Below are 18,730 nucleotides of genomic sequence, written 5' to 3'. Positions count from 1 at the left end.
TGCGTGCTCTGAGTTGATTGGGTATTCTGATCTGGTGTGATCTGTTTTGTTTTGTGCGAATTGAGTTGATTTGGGTATGTCGTTCTTGTATGATCAGTTAAGTTTAGTGTGATCTGAATCGATTTGGTACGCTGTTCTTGCATGTCCTAAATTGTTCTTGTGTGATTTGCGTTGATCTTGAGGTGGATTCCAAGAGTGTGTGGTCTATTGTTTTGTGGTTCGGTGTTGCATGTAACTTCTTGTGGATTTCAGATTGTTCTTCATTGAATCAGAAGGCTGCTGGATAGATTTGATTTGATAGTTAGGTGTCTATATTCGATGTTAAACTAGGTTTCTTTTGATAGTGAACTATTGGTGTTGGTGCGGGAAGTATCGGACGATCAAACTCAAGTTTTGATTATGGCAAAGGGATTCAAAGTTAAGTTTAATTGTTATCTAATGTTTTGAATGAGTTTGCAGGAAAGTCCTAAGTGTACTTAGGTAAAAGCCCTAGTTGCGGTTAGGCAAGTGGAAAACCCTAGGGGGTGGTAACCCTATGCGGAAAGTTTTGGCGGGTCGAGGGCTTCAGGCAAAATTCCTAGGGGGTGGTAACCCTTGGTGGAAAGTCCTGGTGTTGCGAACCAAGTGGAAGACTGGATGGGTCAGGGAGCGAGCATCCAGCAGAAAGTCCGGAAGCATCGAGCGTTGAGCAAAAGTTCAATCGATCTGGAGGATCACACTGCAACAGGTAAATCTCCTGAGTGGAGTAGGTGAGGACGTGTTCCTCGTAGAGGGAACGGTAGGCGTCGGGTCGACCTAGGGTTTCCGATCAGAAATTTGAAGTCAGACCCGGACAGTTCAGAGACTGTCAAACACCTTTCTTTATGATATTTATGTGTGCTAACCTTGTCTTGCAGGGTATATGTGTATTTTGTGGACTAACACATTGTGCAGGGACAAAAGAGCACACTTGGCCTCGGATGAACAGTATTCGAGGCACCTCCATGGAGCTTGGAGGCGCCTCGGGTGCAAGCCAGAAGAAATCAGCACAGCAGAGCTGGAGGCGCCTTGGATGAATCTAAAGGCGCCTTGGACCAGAGCTTGGAGGCGCCTTGGAGTGGCTTGAAGGCGACTTCAAGTGGATGAGGTGCTATCAGTTCGGTGCTGATCCACGCGGGTGACTCGGCGTGTTGGAGGCACCTCCAGCACTGTATAAAAGAGGGGTTCGAGCAGCACCTTGAGATATCACCTTCCAAGCATTCCTTACGCTACAAGCTGCTAACGAGACAATCTCGAATTGCTGCAACAACATCCTGACAACCCGGAGCTTCAGTTTTCAGTATTCTGTTGTCGGTATAAAGTTTGTTTACTGCATTTGCATTGTACATAGTTTGTAATAACAATTTCTGAGCTTATAGTTATTGCCCACTGGAAATGATCAACGATCGCGGGCCTTGGAGTAGGAGTCGCCACAGGCTCCGAACCAAGTAACCAACTTGTGTTAGCTTGTGTTCTTTTCTTTTCCGTTGTGTTTATTTTCTCGAGTGTTTTAAATCGAACGAAATAGCCACGAGCGCTATTCACCCCCCCTCTAGCGTGATCTCAATTCAACAGTTGGGACAGAAGATAGCTAATTTATATACGCTGGTGCAGGACGTTGATTGAGATGGTTAATGTGATGGGACGTGTATTGATTCGATCAACGTATAAGGTGGGTACTTCTTACCTTGATTCTGTAGTTCTTTGAACTTAGTGCATGAGCTATCTTTGGATAGAAACTACTTTTACCTTGACTCCACTCTTATTTTTCCTACGTTTGATATTTCCACTCGATCTTTGAGATATTTGTTTCCATATCTATACAGTCTCTCGTTGATATCCATGATACATAGTAGATACTAGATACTATGTTTGTTCTTTTTGATTATTGATTATTTATGTACTATATTGAGCATGATGGCTTCATGTAGCATACTTAATTTCTGCTTATATTTGTATGATGATTATTGCATTTGGCGCATTCTATCATGGCACACATGTCAACGACAAATTCTCCCTTGTGGTCGAGAGAGTCGTTGACCAGGGCCACATGCTCGCCACTCGAGAGAGTAGTAGCTGGAGTTGATGCCGCTTGTCCTGTCGTGCTTCCACTCGATCACTCATAGGTAGTGATAGCTGGAGTTGCGAGCGGCAGGGGCCCAATCGCAGATGTAGCTAGTTAGCTACTATGCAACTGTCCCCTCGGCCACTCGAGAGAGTGGTAGCTGGAGTGGTGTACAGTCTGTCACTGACCCGACCTCTCAACCATACAGGGGTCATGATGCAGAGGGGTGGGCGGGAGTAACCATCCGTGCATACGCTGTTATTATACTTGCTTTCGCTGCAGCTGTTTACATATGTTATTATTGCTTACTTATTGCTGTTGCTCACTTATGTTGCTATGTTTACTTATATTGAGATATACCCTCGTTGTAGGTGTTTAGTCCTTGGTTTACTTATTGAAAGTTTGTATATACCTTACATATTTCCTCTGTAGTTATGAGCAGTACTGTAGCAGATTAGTACTACTTCTGACATTCTATTACTAGCCTAGGATATGGTTTCAGGCATGAGCATTTATTATGGTTTTGTTTTAGTATCTGCTATTCCTCTTATGAGACTGTATACTCTTGGCCCACTTACAATTTGTATATTATGCTCATGCACTATCTTTCCTTACTCGCTGAGTTCCAATATTCACCGCCGCACAAACTGATTTTTCTTTCGCCAGGTAGCAGGTAGATGAATTTTGGATGCTTGGAGAGTCCCGACTGTCGGTCCCACTTCCCACATCATATCTGAGGACATTTATTGGTTTTATTTCTGTTTTACATGTATTTTTAGTATTCAACAGTTTTAATATTGTATGAATTTATCTGTGTTTAGAGTTTGATTTGTGGTGTTTTGCTATCGTGATCTTGTGGTTGTGTATGTAAAATACCGAACCAGATAATAATTAAATAATAAGATTAATGGAAAAATAATCTTATTGGAATTTTTTGGAATTTTTAGAAATTTTCTGGGATTTAATCGGAACTCGTATGATGTATTTTGAGGGGATAAAATTATAGGTTTGGAAAAGGTCCGTTTGGAATACCCAAATATGGCATTTGATTGAGGAATAAACTTAGGTTTTAATTTATCTAAACCTAAGTTTATATTATAAAAACATCTCCCGTGCCCTCGCTCCCTGATCCGCCGAAACTCATCTTCCCCGTGCCCTTACCTCTCTCTGCCGCCTCCCCTCTTCGTCGGACCCCTTCTCCCCAAACCCGCCGCTCTCTTCTCCTCACACAGAACCCTTCGTCCCCAATCAACCGGCGACCTCCCTTCCTCACGCGCAGGCACTATCTGCACCGGCGGCCTCTCCTTCCTTCCTTCCCTCGCTCAAGCACCACCACAGCAGCCGCCGGCCTCCTCTCTTCGCACTGTACCCTAATTGATCCGGCAGGTACCTTTCACTATGTTGATCTGGGATCGGTGTGGTATGGAACAAGTAGCTAAAGGAACAATTTTCTTACCTATAGTGCCCGATTTATGAGTTGTGTGGTGTTTTTGATCCTTCCTCGTGATATTTTTGCTCCGGCTGGTGGCTTTCTGTGGAGTTTCACAAGGTTTTGGAGTGTTTAAGCATGAAATCAGGGCAGTAGGGTCTATTTGAGGTAACTTGTTTTAAATGGGTGCGATATGATTGTTTCCTCTTGGATGATTTTGAGCGATTCATGGGTCTTCTTCCGATTTTTTTGACATGGAATTAAGGCATTGCATTAAATCGAGAATTGGTCAGGGTTCTTCACCGAGGTGTAAGATTTTGCTATGTAGTTTGGTTTTCTTGCTTCATTGGAAAAGATTTTTTGGTCTCGGTTTGGTTCTGACTTGATGGGAAGGCTATGAGTTTTCTTTAGAGGTTTAAGTGTTGATTTGTGATGTTGTTTCCTGTTGTGTTAATGGATTTGTACAGGTTTCTCATGCTAAGATCTGGATTGGTGGTACTATAGGATGTAATTTTTTTTATTGCTTTTGAAACGCAAAATAGATCGGGTTAGGTTGGTTTTAACTTGAGTGTAGGTTCTGTGAGAAATCGTGTTTTACTGCAGCCTATTAAATTGGGTTTGTGATTAGCTAGTTGTGGTTTATGCAAATTAGTTAAACTGTACCTTATGTGATTTACAGGGCTGTAATTTGAGACGAGCACTTCGACGTGAAGATTGTTTAGCTCGACCTACATTTAAGGCGGGTACTTCTTGCTTTGTTTTCTTTCAGTACATTGACCTTAGTGCATGAATTATTTTGGATAAGGACTGTTTACCTTGACTCCACTCTTATTTTTCCGGTGCTTGATACTTCCACGTTATCTTTGAGATATTCGTTTCCATATCTATACAGTCTCGTTTGTTGTCCATGATCCGTAGCAGATACTAGATATCATATTTGTATGCTTTAACTGTTGTTTGTTTATGTACGATATTGAACATGCTGGCTTCATGTAGCATACCTATTTCTGCTTATATATATATATGATGATTGTTACATTGTTCGCATCATGTCATTGCATGTATGCCGCATCCTCGGCCACTCAAGAGAGTGGTAGCTGGAGTAGATGCCGCTTGTCCTGTCGTGCCGCACTCGGCCACGCGTGGGTAGTGGTAGCTGGAGTTGCGAGCAGCAGGGACCCCTTCGCTGTGTAGCTAGTTAGCTAATCAGCACCTGTCCATCCGGTCACTCGCGGGAGTGGCGGCCTTTGGGTGGTACAGTTGTCATTGATCCGGCCTCTCGACCATACAGGGGTCATGGTGCAGAGAGGTGGGCGGGGTGACCATCCGTGCATACGTTGTTATTATGCCTGCTTTGGCTGCTGCTGTTTACTTATGTTGTTATTGCTTACTTATGCTGCTGTGGTATATTTATGTTGCCATTGCTTCTTGTTGTTGTTCACTTATGCTGATATGTTATCTTATGTTAAGATATGCTCCCGTAGTAGGTGGTTAAACCTTAGTTTAGTAATTGGAAATGTTTATATACCTTACCCATTACCTCTGTAGTTATGAGCAGTACTGTAGCAGATTAGTACCATTTCTGACTTTCTATATCTAGCCTAGGATATCGTTCCAGGTATGAACCTTTATCATGGTTTTATTTTTGTATCTGCTATTCTCTTATGAGACTGTATTCCTGTTGGGTATTCTTTATTGGTTGATTATGTTCATGCACTATCTTTCTTTACCCGCTGAGTTCCAATACTCACCACCTTGCAAAATGATTTTCTTTCGCCAGGTAACAGGTAGATGAGTCATGGATGCTTGGAGAGATGTCGGCTGCCAGTCCCACGTCACACACGAGGATAGTTTTCTTGTTTTGTTTTAGTATTGTTTGGATGCTATGTTGATTTTGTGTATTTTGCTTTTTTAATGAGTCGATGTGAATTTTTGGATTCTAGTCTGGTGGTTGCAGACATTTTTGTTAGTGCCGTTGTTAGTTTTACGTTCATATTATTTTGTGTCTTTCGCTGTGCATGTTTCCAGTCGTGTGGTTGTTTTTATTCATTTATGTCCAGCCAGGTTGGCTGTGTATATTAATTGCGTGGTTATATTATTTCTATTGTGTATATATTCCAGCCGAGTGTGGCTGATGTATATTTTGTATGTAGTAATGTTTTATATTGTCCGCCGTACAGGGGAGGTGCTGTCGAAATTTCTTCGGACAGGGACCCCCGGGGCGTGACAGTGTAAGCCTAATTGGCTAGTAAACTTTAGTTGTGGATTGTGGGTTTTCTCTTCATTTTTCTGCTGTGCTTTTAATACAACCGTGTGGGCTGAATATTAACTGCGTGGTCGTTTTATTGATTTATGTCCAACCGGGTAGGCTGTGTTATATAAACTGTGTGGTTATGTATGTTCCAGCCCTGTGGGCTGATGAATATGTTATATGTTGTGTATGTATGTATATTGGTCCTAATTGTCACCGGTACAGGGGAGATGCTGCCAGATTTTTGGCGGTAGGGTCTCCTCTGGGGGCGTGACAAATTAGTGGTATCATAGTAGGTTTGCGATGCCTATTTTTTCATATTTTGGATTTTCGAGTTAATCTGATACCAATTAGTGGTATCAGAGCATGGTTAGAGTCAAATGCTAGGTTTTGTATTTTGGGATTTCGAGCCTGTTTTGATTTACGATTTTTCAAGTTAATCTGATACCAATTTTTGGTATCAAAGTGAAGTTTTATGATGCTTATTTTCGGTATTTCTGTTGTTTTATTTTCCCTTTGTAATTCGATTCTTCGATGTGACTTTCGAGTTTTGGGACCAGGTAGAGGCAAGAATCTCCAAGCTATAGGAGGTATGTGGTATATTGTTATTATACACTTCTGTTGTTACTTGACTAGTTGTTTATACCATGTAGGACTGGTGTGGTGCCAGTCATTAGTTAGCTCAACTGGCATTATTTTCATAAGTAGCTCATGACCTTAACCACATGATCATTTACCAAAGGTCTTGAAATTTATATTTTAGATCAGAGTGTTCGACCTTCTTGTCAACAGTTATCGGAGGACATTATACAGGTATGACTATGAGATTGTGGTGATATTCTCTTAATGAATAGACTCTTAGTCTAGAGGTTGAGTGACCATTTGAATTTTAGATTGGAATTTTTGTATTGTGGATACTTGAGTATTTGGAATGATGAGAATATGATTGGTTTGTCTAACTAGAGGTTTATGATAATAAACTTCCCCACTAGATATTGTCTCTATAGTGGTACGACATGGGCTTGCAATGTTGAACCATGGTGGATATATCTAAGTTTATTAACAGTGGGTGTTGAAGGTTGGATGCTTTCCTTTTCCTCTATCATGGTTCAGGAGGCTATTAGGTTTAATTGATGCTGAGAATGATTTTGATTGATGGATATTGAGAGATTAGGTGTGGTAATATGTAGTCTTTTGATGATCTATTAATGGATTTTACCCATAGTTAGATAGATATCAAAGTGGCGCAGCGGAAGCAGGGTGAGCTCATAACCCACAGGGTCATCTTTTACAGTTGGAGATTGATCATCATCCTAGGATGGACTAGTATATGAGTATGTTGCTTAGTTGATACCCTTAGATGAGGATCCCTGAGTTAAGTAGGAAATTTGGGGACCAAATTATTGTTAATGGGGGAGAATGTAAAATACAATACCTAAATAAGCGCTAAATAATAAGTTTATTTGAGAAATAGTCTTATTCGAATTTTTAGGAATTTTTAGAAATTTTTCTGGAATTAATCGAAGTTCGTATGACATATTTCGAGGGAATGCACTTATAGACTCGAGAAAAGGCTCTTAGGAATACCCGGAAGTAGGAGTTGATTAAGGAATCAACTTAGGGTTTAATTTCACTAAACCTACGTATTTTTTTTTATAAAAGCTACCTGGCACCTCCTCCCCCTCTTCATCGCCGACTTCTTCCCCAAAGCCTCACCTCGCGACGCCACCCTCTCCATCCTTCCTGCCCTCTCGCGAGTTCCCGGACGCGACTGACCTCTCCTCCTCACGCTAGCACCAGAGACGAGCCCTAGCCGTCGGTCTCCTCCCTCCTTGCGCGCGAGCACCGCAGCAGCCGACGACCTTGCTCTCTCACACAAGCACCATAGATCAAAGTCACCGATCCTCTCCTCTCCTTGCCATGCCCTAACTGACCCAACAAGTTTCTTCCTCAGTAGATACAGATAGAGTTCTAGGTATGTTGGTTTCGGTTTAACATGTGAATCGAAGGTGTTTTTGGAGGTTTCAGCGTTCTAGATCTGAGATCGAGTGAATGATTCAGTTATTCTGGGAGACAATTCGATGGTTTCTGCTTGGATTTTCTCTGGAGATTGATTTACATTATATATTTTTCTCTTAATTGGTAGCCCTAGTTTTTGCTGATGTTCTTCATTAGGTTCAATGGAGTATTTGGTTTGGTTTCGTGTTTGCGTGCTTTGAGTTGATTGGGTATTTTGATCTGGCGTGATCTTTTTTTTTTGTGTGAATTGAGTTGATTTGGGTATGTCGTTCTTGTATGATCTGTTAAGTTTAGTGTGATCTTAATCGATTTGGTATGTTGTTCTTGCATGTCCTAAATTGTTCTTGTATGATATGCGTTGATCTTGAGGTGGATTCTAGGAGTGTGTGGTCCATTGTTTTGTGGTTCAGTGTTGCATGTAACTTCTTGTGGATTTCAGATTGTTCTTCGTTGAATCAGAAGGATGCTGGACAGATTTGATTTGAGAGTTAGGAGTCTATATTCGATGTTAAACTAGGTTTCTTTTGATAGTGAACTATTGGGACAAAAGATAGCTAATTTATATGCGCTAGCGTAGGACGTTGATTGAGGCGGTTGATGTGACGGGATGTGTATTGGTTCGATCTACGTATAAGGCAGGTACTTTTTACCTTAATTCTGTAGTTCTTTGAACTTAGTGCATGAGCTATCTTTGGATAGAAACTACTTTTACCTTGACTCCACTCTTATTTTTCCTACGTTTGATACTTCCACTCGATCTTTGAGATATTCGTTTCCATATCTATACAGTCTCTCGTTGATATCCATGATACATAGTAGATACTAGAGACTATGTTTGTTCATTTTGATTATTGATTATTTATGTACTATATTAAGCATGATGGCTTCATGTAGCATACCTAATTTCTGCTTATATTTGTATGATGATTGTTGCATTTGTCGCATTCTATCATCGCATGCATGTCAATGACAAATTCTCCCTTGCGGTCGAGAGAGTCGTTGACCAGGGCTGCATCCTCGGCCACTCGAGAGAGTGGTAGTTGGAGTTGATGCCGCTTGTCCTGTCGTGCTTCCACTCGTTCACTTATAGGTAGTGATAGTTGGAGTTGCGATTAGCAAGGTCCCTATTGCAGATGTAGCTAGTTATCTACTATGCAACTACCCCCTCGACCACTTGAGAGAGTGATAGCTGGAGTGGTGTATAGTCTGTCACTGACCCGACCTCTCGACCATACAGGGTCATGGTGCAAAGGGGTGGGCGGGAGTGACCATCTGTGCATACGCTGCTATTATACTTGCTTTGGCTGCTGCTGTTTACATATGTTGTTATTACTTACTTACTTCTGTTGTTCACTTATGTTGCTATGCTTGCTTATGTTGAGATATACCCTCGTTGTAGGTGTTTAGTCCTTGGTTTACTTATTGAAAGTTTGTATATACCTTACATATTTCCTCTGTAGGTATGAGCAGCACTGTAGCAGATTAGTACTACTTCTGACCTTCTATTACTTGCCTAGGATATGGTTTCAGGTTTGAGCATATATTATGGTTTTGTTTTAGTATCTGTTATTCCTCTTATGAGACTGTATACTCTTGGCCCACTTACTATTTGTTTATTATGTTCATGCACTATCTTTCCTTACCCGCTGAGTTCCAATACTCACCACCCCACAAACTGGTTTTTCTTTCGCCAGATAGCAGGTAGATGAATTATGGATGTTTAGAGAGTCCTGATTATCAGTCCCACTTCCCACATCATATCTGAGGACATTCATCGGTTTTATTTCCATTTTACTTGTATTTTTAGTATTCAGCAGTTTTAGTATTGTATGAATTTATCTGTGTTTGGAGTTTGATTCGTAATGTTATGCTATCGTGATCTTGTGGTTGTGTAAGCCTAATTGGCTAGTAAACTTTAGTTGTGGATTATGGGTTTTCTCTTCATTTTTCCACTTTACTTTTAATATAGTCGTGTGGGCTAAATATTAACTGCGTGGTTGTTTTATTGATTTATGTCTAGCCGAGTAGGCTGTGTTATATAAACTATGTGGTTATATATGTTCCAGCCATGTGGGTTGATGAATATGTTATATGTTGTGTATGTATGTATATTGGTCCCAATTGTCACCGTTACAGGGGAGATGCTGTCGGATTTTTGTCTGGTAGGGACTCCTTTGGGGCGTGACACTACTGAAGGCGCCTTCAACCTCCATAGAAGGCGCCTTCAACGAAGTCGTATCCCTTGAATCTCGGTCGTCGATAAGCTCTACTGAGGTCGCTAATTGTCTACCCGAAGGCACCTACAAGCTCCATGGAAGGCACCTTCCATCAACTGTCCAAGGTGCCTTCAGCTCCTTTGAAGGCACCTTCGCTCACTGCCACGCGAATTCTTTGACCAGCGTGCTCAAGATGCCTTCCAACCCCATAGAGGCGCCTTGAGCACTGTTCATCTGAGACAAAAGTGTCCAATTCTCTTCCTGCAAAATACGTTAGTCCAATAAACCAACCATACCCTACAATACAAAGTTAGCACAATATAGACATGAAAAATAAAGCATTTGTCATCCTCCGGACTGTCCAGTTCTGACTTCGAATTTCCTGGAAATCCTAGGTCGAATTGACGCCTACTGTTCCCTCGTTGGGGAATGCATCCTCACCTACTCCTCTCAGGAGAGTTTACCTATTGCCAGATTGGTCCTACAGACCGAATGGACTTTCTACCTAGGGTTACCACCTCCTAAGACCTAGGGTTATCACCCCTAGGATTTTCCTCAGCCTAGGGTTTCCGCCCCTAGGACCTAGGATTACCGCCCCCTAGGATTTTCTAGCTGCCTAACCACAGTTAAGACTTTCCACCACCTAGGGTTACCGCCCCCTAGGACTAAGGTTTACCCCCCCTCCCCCCAGGGTTTTCCACCTGTCTTGAATCCACTAGGACTTTTGCCTAAGACAACTTAGGACTTTCCTGCAAGCTCAATGAACTTTGTTAGATAACACATAACCTTAACTTTGAACGCTTTGTCATTATCAAAACTCAGGTTCGATCATTAGATGCTTCCCACACCAACAATTAGCTTGATAGCTTCAGGTCTGGTGAAGGATGGAGAATCCGAAGGATTATAGACAATGCAATAAGGACAAGCCGAGGGAAGCACACTTTGAGGCATATGCGAAGGATAACATTGGTACAAGCTCCGGGCTTCAATGAATCTAAGGGACAAGAGCCAAAGGAAGGAGACTTGAAGGTAAAAGGTCAAGGCTGCAAAGAAGAGTCAAGTGAGACGTGAGGGTCTGAGTGCAAGAGAAATGTACTCGGGAAAGGAAACCCTAGGTTTAGGGTTTTACCAGTCAATTGAGTATAGGATCAATCAACTAGGGCATGGCACAAAATGCTTTTGTGCCCGACGGTTGAAGGGATCGGTTGACTGGTAAAGAGATGAAGGTAGAATCGTGGGTTTTGCAGAGTACCGTTGGCCTACACCAGTCGACTGGTGCAAGTAGCAATCGACTGGCAATGGTAAAATCAGCTTGTTGATTTTTCTAAGCTCTATATAATAGAGCTTGGAGTAGCTGGCCTTGGTTTATGAAACAAGAGTGGAAAACCCCTATTTACTCCACTGAGAAGGAGAGGTTGCCGGGTCTTGATCCACCGGAGGATCAAAGGGATCGTCTACCTTACGGACTGTCATGGAGTAGGAGCCCTAATCTTTGAACTATGTAAACAAACATGTTAGCGGTTTGCTTGTTCTTTCCTATCTTTAGCTTTCGTATTTGTATTTGCTTGTATTTTCGCTGCACTGATGAATACATACGAAAGCAAATGATTTAGATCAACATCTATTCAACCCCCCTTCTAGTCGTTTAAAGATCCCCAATAAGTGATATCAAAGTGAGGTCACACTTCACCGGACTAACCACCAAGATGAGCAACTTTCAAGGATGACCATCTTGATTAAACCTCTAAAGTATGAAGGAGGAAGTCTATGGGACATCACGTTGATTATCTACCCGAAGGCACCTTCAAGCTCCATGGAAGGTGCCTTCCATCAGGTGCCCAAGGCGCCTTCAGCTCCTTTGAAGGCACCTTCGCTCGCTACCACGCTGATTCTTTGACCATCGTGCTCAAGGCATCTTCCAGCCCCATGGAGGCGCCTTGAGCACTGTTCATCTGAGACAAAAGTATCCAATTCTCTTCCTGCAAAATACGTTAGTCCAAGAAACCAACCATACCCTGCAAAACAATGTTAGCACAGTATAGACATGAAAAATAAAGCATTTGACAATCTCCGAACTGTCCGATTCTGACTTCGGATTTCCTAAAAATCCTAAGTCGAATCGACGCCTACTGTTCCCTCGCCGGGGAATGCGTCCTCACCTACTCCTCTTAGGAGAGATTACCTGCTGCCAAATCGGTCCTCCAGACCAACTGGACTTTCTGCCTAGGGTTACCACCTCTAGGACCTAGGGTTATCGCCCCTAGGACCTAGGGTTACCACCCCCTAGGGTTTTCCACCTGCTTAACCGCAGCTAGGACTTTCCACCACCTAGGTTTATTGCCCCCTAGGACCTAGGGTTACCCCCCTAATGTTTGTCCCCTGCCTAGAATCCACCAGGACTTTTGCCTAAGACAACTTAGGACTTTCCTGCAAGCTCAATGAACTTTATTAGATAACACATAACCTTAACTTTGAACCCTTTGCCATTATGAAAACTCAGGTTTGATCATCGAATGCTTCCCGCATCAATAATCTCCCCCTTTTTTATTATGACAATACAATTCAAATTTAAGTAAAATATAATTCGATTTATAAGAACATAAATGCGTATAAGTTAAAAAAGATGCAATATCAAAATTCAATATCAAGTGTACTAAAAAAGATGCAATATTTATAACAACTCAGAACACTTGTTGTAGCTCCCCCTTAATTACTTATTCATTTTAATTACTTAACTTTCACTTTTCTCTCCCCCTTTGCCATATATCAAAAATACTAAATAGAGAGAAAAATTTTTAGCTCCCCCTTGAAAGGTAGTACTTAAAAAGCTTGGCTAATTTTTAAGCATTTAAAGGTTCTTTGAAAAAGCTAATTTAGAAATGATTTGAAAAAAATTTAGCTTTTAAAAAAAATAACTTAGCTAAATTTTAGCTTTGAAAATACTTAGTACAAAAAAATGTTAGTTAGTCTTAGGTTTTGAAGCTATCTTAATTAAATGTACTCAGCCTAAAAATGATTTTAATTAGAGCTTTAGTTTAAGAGAGAAAAATATTTTGATAACACATTTGATTTTAAAACGAATTTCTAAAAAAAATTGATTAAAATTTTGATAACACGTAGTTAAGTACATAGATTTAAAAAACCTTGGGATAAAAAGACTTTTTAGCTTAAAAGTAATTTTGCTTAAACATAAAGAAGAAAAAAACTGAATTTTATTTTTCAAAAATACTTTTAAAAATATTTTAACTTTCTAACTTCACTCCCCCTTGATTAATGCAAAAAAAACCTCTTTAGGTTTTAAGGTCCTAGAGTCCAACCATGAGTAACAATTTATTTTTAAGCACAAACATCCACTTTTAAAACAAATGTCTAACCATTAGCTACTAGCTATTTACTATGAGGTAGTAGCTTTCACTTGGTTAGTCAAATTAAGTAAGTGTTCCAGTTAGTTTGACTAAGCATGGATAACTTAATTTGATTAATTTGAATTTGGTATTTATTGCCCAAACTTATGTTGATGAACAGAAATAAGCATTCTGAAGTCCAGGTAGTACCCTATGCATCTCACACCATTATAAGTATTTTTCATACATAAGCAAGGTAATCCTAGTGTGCTTGTGAGATGCTCTAGCTGAGACCTAGGGGAACATACTTTCTAGGGGTAAATACCTAGGCTAAGTCTAAATTTTGAAAGACTAATAAATATTTTTCCTAGAAATTTTAAAATTAAGTTATTTTTAAAAGAATAAAGAGGAGTATTTTCAAAAATAAGCTCTATTCTACTAAGTATATTCCTATTTATCTTCTAAGTGCACTAAACTCAAGTTCAGGTAAGAGTTTTGTGAAAATGTCAGCCAGATTTGACTTGTACTCAACATAGTTAAGTACAATGTCACCCGTAGCTACATGATCCCTTACAAAATGATGTTTTACTTCTATGTGTTTAGTCCTTGAGTGTTGGATAGGATTTTTGGTTAAGTTAATAGAACTTACATTATTAATTAAAATTTTTATATTTTTATATTTTAATTGATAGTCCTTTAAGGTATGCATCATCCATAATAGTTGAGATGCGCATTCCACCATGGCTATGTACTCTGCTTCAGTAGTGGATAAAGTAACACAGTGTTGCTTTCTGCTTGACCAACTTACTAGGCACTGACCCAGAAATTGACAGCTTCCACTTGTACTTTTTCTATCTAGTTTGTACCCGACATAGTCTGAGTCAGAATAGACAATTAGGTAAAAGGTGCTAGTCCTAGGGTACAAAGTCCTATATTTAAAGCTCCCTTAATGTATCTAAGTATTCTTTTAACATTTGTTAGGTGTGATTCTTTTGCACAAGATTGGTACCTAGCACACATACATACTACAAACAAAATATCAGGTCGACTTGCAGTTTGGTATAAGAGACTTCCTATAGTACTTCGGTAATATTTTAAGTCTACTAGTTTTCCTTCTAAGTCAGAATCAATTTTTACATTAGTTGTCATTGGGGTATTGATATTTTTAGAATTTTCTATGCCAAACTTTTTAATTATTTCCTTAGCATATTTTGTTTGAAAGATGTATATTTCTTCTTTGGTTTGTTTAATTTGTAAGCCTAAGAAAAAGTTAAGTTCCCCAACTAAGCTCATTTCAAATTCACTTTCCATTAACTTAGTAAATTCTTTTAGAAATTTAGTATTGGTTGAGCCAAAAATTATATCATCTACATAAATTTAGGCTATCAAGATGTCTTTTTATAAGGATTTTACAAATAGGTTTTGATCTATTTAACTTTTTTTAAACCCTTTAGATATTAGATAAGTTGATAGGCGTTCATACCAAGCCCTAGGTGCTTATTTTAGTCTATATAGGGCTTTTTTTAACCTAAAGACATGGTTTGGATGGTCCAAATTCTCAAATCTTGGGGGTTGAATTACATACACCTCTTCCTTGATGAACCCATTTAAGAATGCAGATTTTACATCCATTTGGTATAACTAGAATCCTTTATGTACTGCATAGGCTAGCAACATCCTTATGGATTCAAGTCTGGCTATGGGTGCATAGGTTTCATCATAGTCTAATCCTTCTATTTGGCTGAACTCCTTTGCTACTATTCTAGCTTTATTTCTTACTATTTCACCCTTATCATCCAATTTATTTTTAAATACCCATTTAGTATCATCTATGGTTTTACCTATGAGTTTAGGTACAAGTTCCCAGACTCGATTTCTTTCAAATTGGGCTAACTCCTCTTGCATTGCTAATATCTAGTCTGGGTCAAGTAAGACTTCTTCTATAGTCTTGGGTTCAATTTTGGAGATAAGGGCTATCTAGCTTAGTTTTCTATAGGATGATCTAGTTCAAACTCTAAGGGTTGGGTCACCCAAAATTTGGTCAGATGAGTGATTGGTACTAATTCTTGATGGTCTTATATTAGGGTCAATAACTGGTTCTTATGATTTACTAAATTTAATTTGAAAATTTTCATCATCGTCTATGTTTCTTGTATTAACCTTTTCTATATTTTGATTTATATTTTCATTTGTTAAATTAGTTAAGTTATTTTCTTCATCAAAAACCACATTGATTGTTTCTTCAACTTTTAGGGTATTTTTATTATAGACTCAATAAGCCCTACTGGTTGTGGAGTACCCTAAAAAGATTCCTGGGATTGATTTTGATGTAAATTTTCCTAAGTAATCTTTGGTGTTTAGAATGTGGACTTTCCATCCAAATACTTTTAAATCATTTAAGTTGGGGATTTTATTATAATATATTTCATATGGAGTTTTATTATGAAATTTATTGATTAAAATTCTATTTTGAATATAACAAGTCGTATTTATTACCTCAGCCCAGAATAGATTATTTAGGTTATATTCATTTAACATGGTTCTAGCAGTTTCTTGAAGGATTCTATTTTTTCGTTCTACTAGACCATTTTGTTGGGAGGTTCTAGGGCATGAGTACTCATGTTTGTATCCATTAATTTCATAAAATTTAGTAAATTTATGGTTTTCAAATTCTCCTCCATGATCACTTCTAATTCTTTTAATTTTAGTATCTTTTTTATTTTCTATCAACTTACAAAAGTTTGTAAATATTTCATAAGTTTCATCTTTAGTTTTTAGAAATTTTACCCAACTAAATGTTGAGTAGTCATCAATTATAACTAAGCAATATTCATTTTTTGCTTAGTGACTTGGCTCCATGTGAATCAAATAGGTCTGAGTGCAGGAGCTCAAGTATCGAGTTAGTTCTATTTAAGTTGGTTAACATGTGGGGTGGTTTGGTTTGTTTACCCTGTTGGCAAACATTACAAATTGTATTTTCTATAAATTTTAACTTGGGTAAACCTCTAACTAAGCCATTTTGACTCATTTTTGAAATGAGTCTGGTATGAATGTGACCCAGTCTTCTGTGCCACAATTTAGTTTCCTCTTGTTGTGTCAGGAGACACTTTAGTGAGGAGGATGGTAGGTCAATTGTATAAATATTTTGTTTCCTAATTCCCTTAAGTGATATTTCAGGATTTTTAACATTTTTAATTAAACACTTAATTTTGAAAATGTGACTAAGTACCTAGAGTCACATAACTAACTAATGCTAAGTAAGTTAAAATTCAATTTATCAACTAATAGTACTTTTCGAATAATAAAATCGAAACTCAGTTTGATATTACCTATTCTGATTACCTTAAGTTTTTCATCGTTGTCGAACGCAACTGACCCTAAATTCTTGAGTTGTAGCTTATTGAATTTCAATTTGTCTCCAATCATGTGTCTGGAGCATCCACTATCTAACATCCATTGATCCAAATCTTTATGTTCCTACACATAAAGTATTTGATTTGGTTCAATTTGACGGATCAAAAGATAGTTTGATTGAAATTAATTCCTTAATTTTCCATCTCACCTAGTCTAGATTCTCAAACATGTTATTCCTATGGGTGCCTATGAGATGGTTTTGTGTTTAATTGAATTTATTAAATTAAGTTAAGTTGTGAATTGATTAGACTTAATAAATGAATAAAATTTATTAATAAAGATTTATTAATTAAGATTAATTTAGATTAATTGAGATTTATTAAAATTAAAGTAGATTAGATTTATTAAAATTAAATTAGATTTATTAAAGTAGATTATATTTATTAAGATTTATTAGTTTAGATTTATTAAAATAGATTTGATTTATTAAGATTTATTCAAATTAAATTAGATTTATTAAAATAGATTAAATTTATTAAGATTTATTAAAATTAAATTAGATTTATTAAAATAGATTACATTTATTAAGATTTATTAAAATTAAATTAATTCTAAAATTTACCTAAGTCCATCTCATCCTTTTCTAAATTAACTATCAGGGAACCTTATAGGTTTTTATGAGATGGTTAATTTTATCTTTGATTTAGATTATCATCTAAGGATTGATTTACATTTGAGTTAGACTTAGGTTTTACAATTAGTCAATTAAATACTCATTTCAAAGATTGGCTTCCATGTTGTGGCGAGGCACTATGCCTTCTTGGGTATGGGATCACCACTTCTAGACAAAGCCTTTCAAAGAAATTGGATATTTAATTTCCTTTATGAACCCCTAGGTCTAACTAGTCAAGTGTAAATCACAACTAGGTCCTTATCTAGAATAATCTAAGCATGTATAAAGGCAGTAAAAACAAGCATGAAACAAATTTATTTATCGATAAAGATGGTCTTTCTTTTGGCTCCCCCTGGATCATAGCCTCGATAGGGTCTATCAAGGTAATGGATATAATCCTTGGGAATCCAATATCGACCAAGTCAAACTTGATTAACCAAGTTTGACTTGGGGACCCATGCTTGGACTATTTTTCTATTAGTTCTATTTACAAGTGATAAGTAAGACTTGTATTTTTGTTTATCCTTAAATCCAAGTCCGGATCTATTGTATACAGCTCTTTGTTTTCCCAGAATCAGATCAAAATTTTTGGAACCCAAGGTAAACCGTTCCAACGTGTCCTTAAGTTCTTTAACTTGGGTTTTCAAATTGAAATTTTCTTCCTCAAGTTTTGGACATGAGTTGAACTTCCATTTTGAACTGGCTTGGTCAAAGAACTTAGTTTTGTCTCCTCCTTAAGGATGGTTACCTCCTTTTAGATTAACTTGACCCGAACGTTGGATTTACCTAACTTACGCATAAGATAATTAACTAAGTTATGCAGTTTAGTTATCTAAGAAGTACTTACAATGGGGTTAGGCCCTTCAAATATGGACACGGATCTGTGACTTCTCTCGGACTCTATTTTTGACTCACTCTCGGTTTCCAATTCATCGACTTGTTCTCGGGCTGTGAGCGCAAGGAATCTTGTCTGTTCGAGCTCTTCGTCAGAATCTTCGGAGGAAGACTCATCCCACGTCACCTCCAGTGCTTTCTTCTTCTTTTGCTTCTTCACTTCCTTTTGATTCGGACAGTTGGCTTTGATACGTCCCTTCTTGTTGCAACCATAGTAGGTTACCTCAGTCTTCATTTTTGGCCTTGCTTGCACCGTCTTGGACTGAATCACCTTCTTGATGTCCTTCTTGGTGAACCCCTTCTTCTTCTTATAGAGTTTTCATACCAGATTCACCATATCAACTATGATTTCATCGTCGTCATCATCTGAGTCTGGCTCTTCTTCGAACTCAGGTTCAGTTATGCGCTTTGCTTTTGCTTTCCGCGTTCTGCTCATACTTGCAATTAAAGCAATACCTTTCTTAGCT

This window comes from Zingiber officinale, chromosome 2A, assembly GCF_018446385.1.
Source record: "Zingiber officinale cultivar Zhangliang chromosome 2A, Zo_v1.1, whole genome shotgun sequence".
NCBI lineage: Eukaryota > Viridiplantae > Streptophyta > Magnoliopsida > Zingiberales > Zingiberaceae > Zingiber > Zingiber officinale.
Note: the sequence above shows the minus strand (reverse complement) of the source record.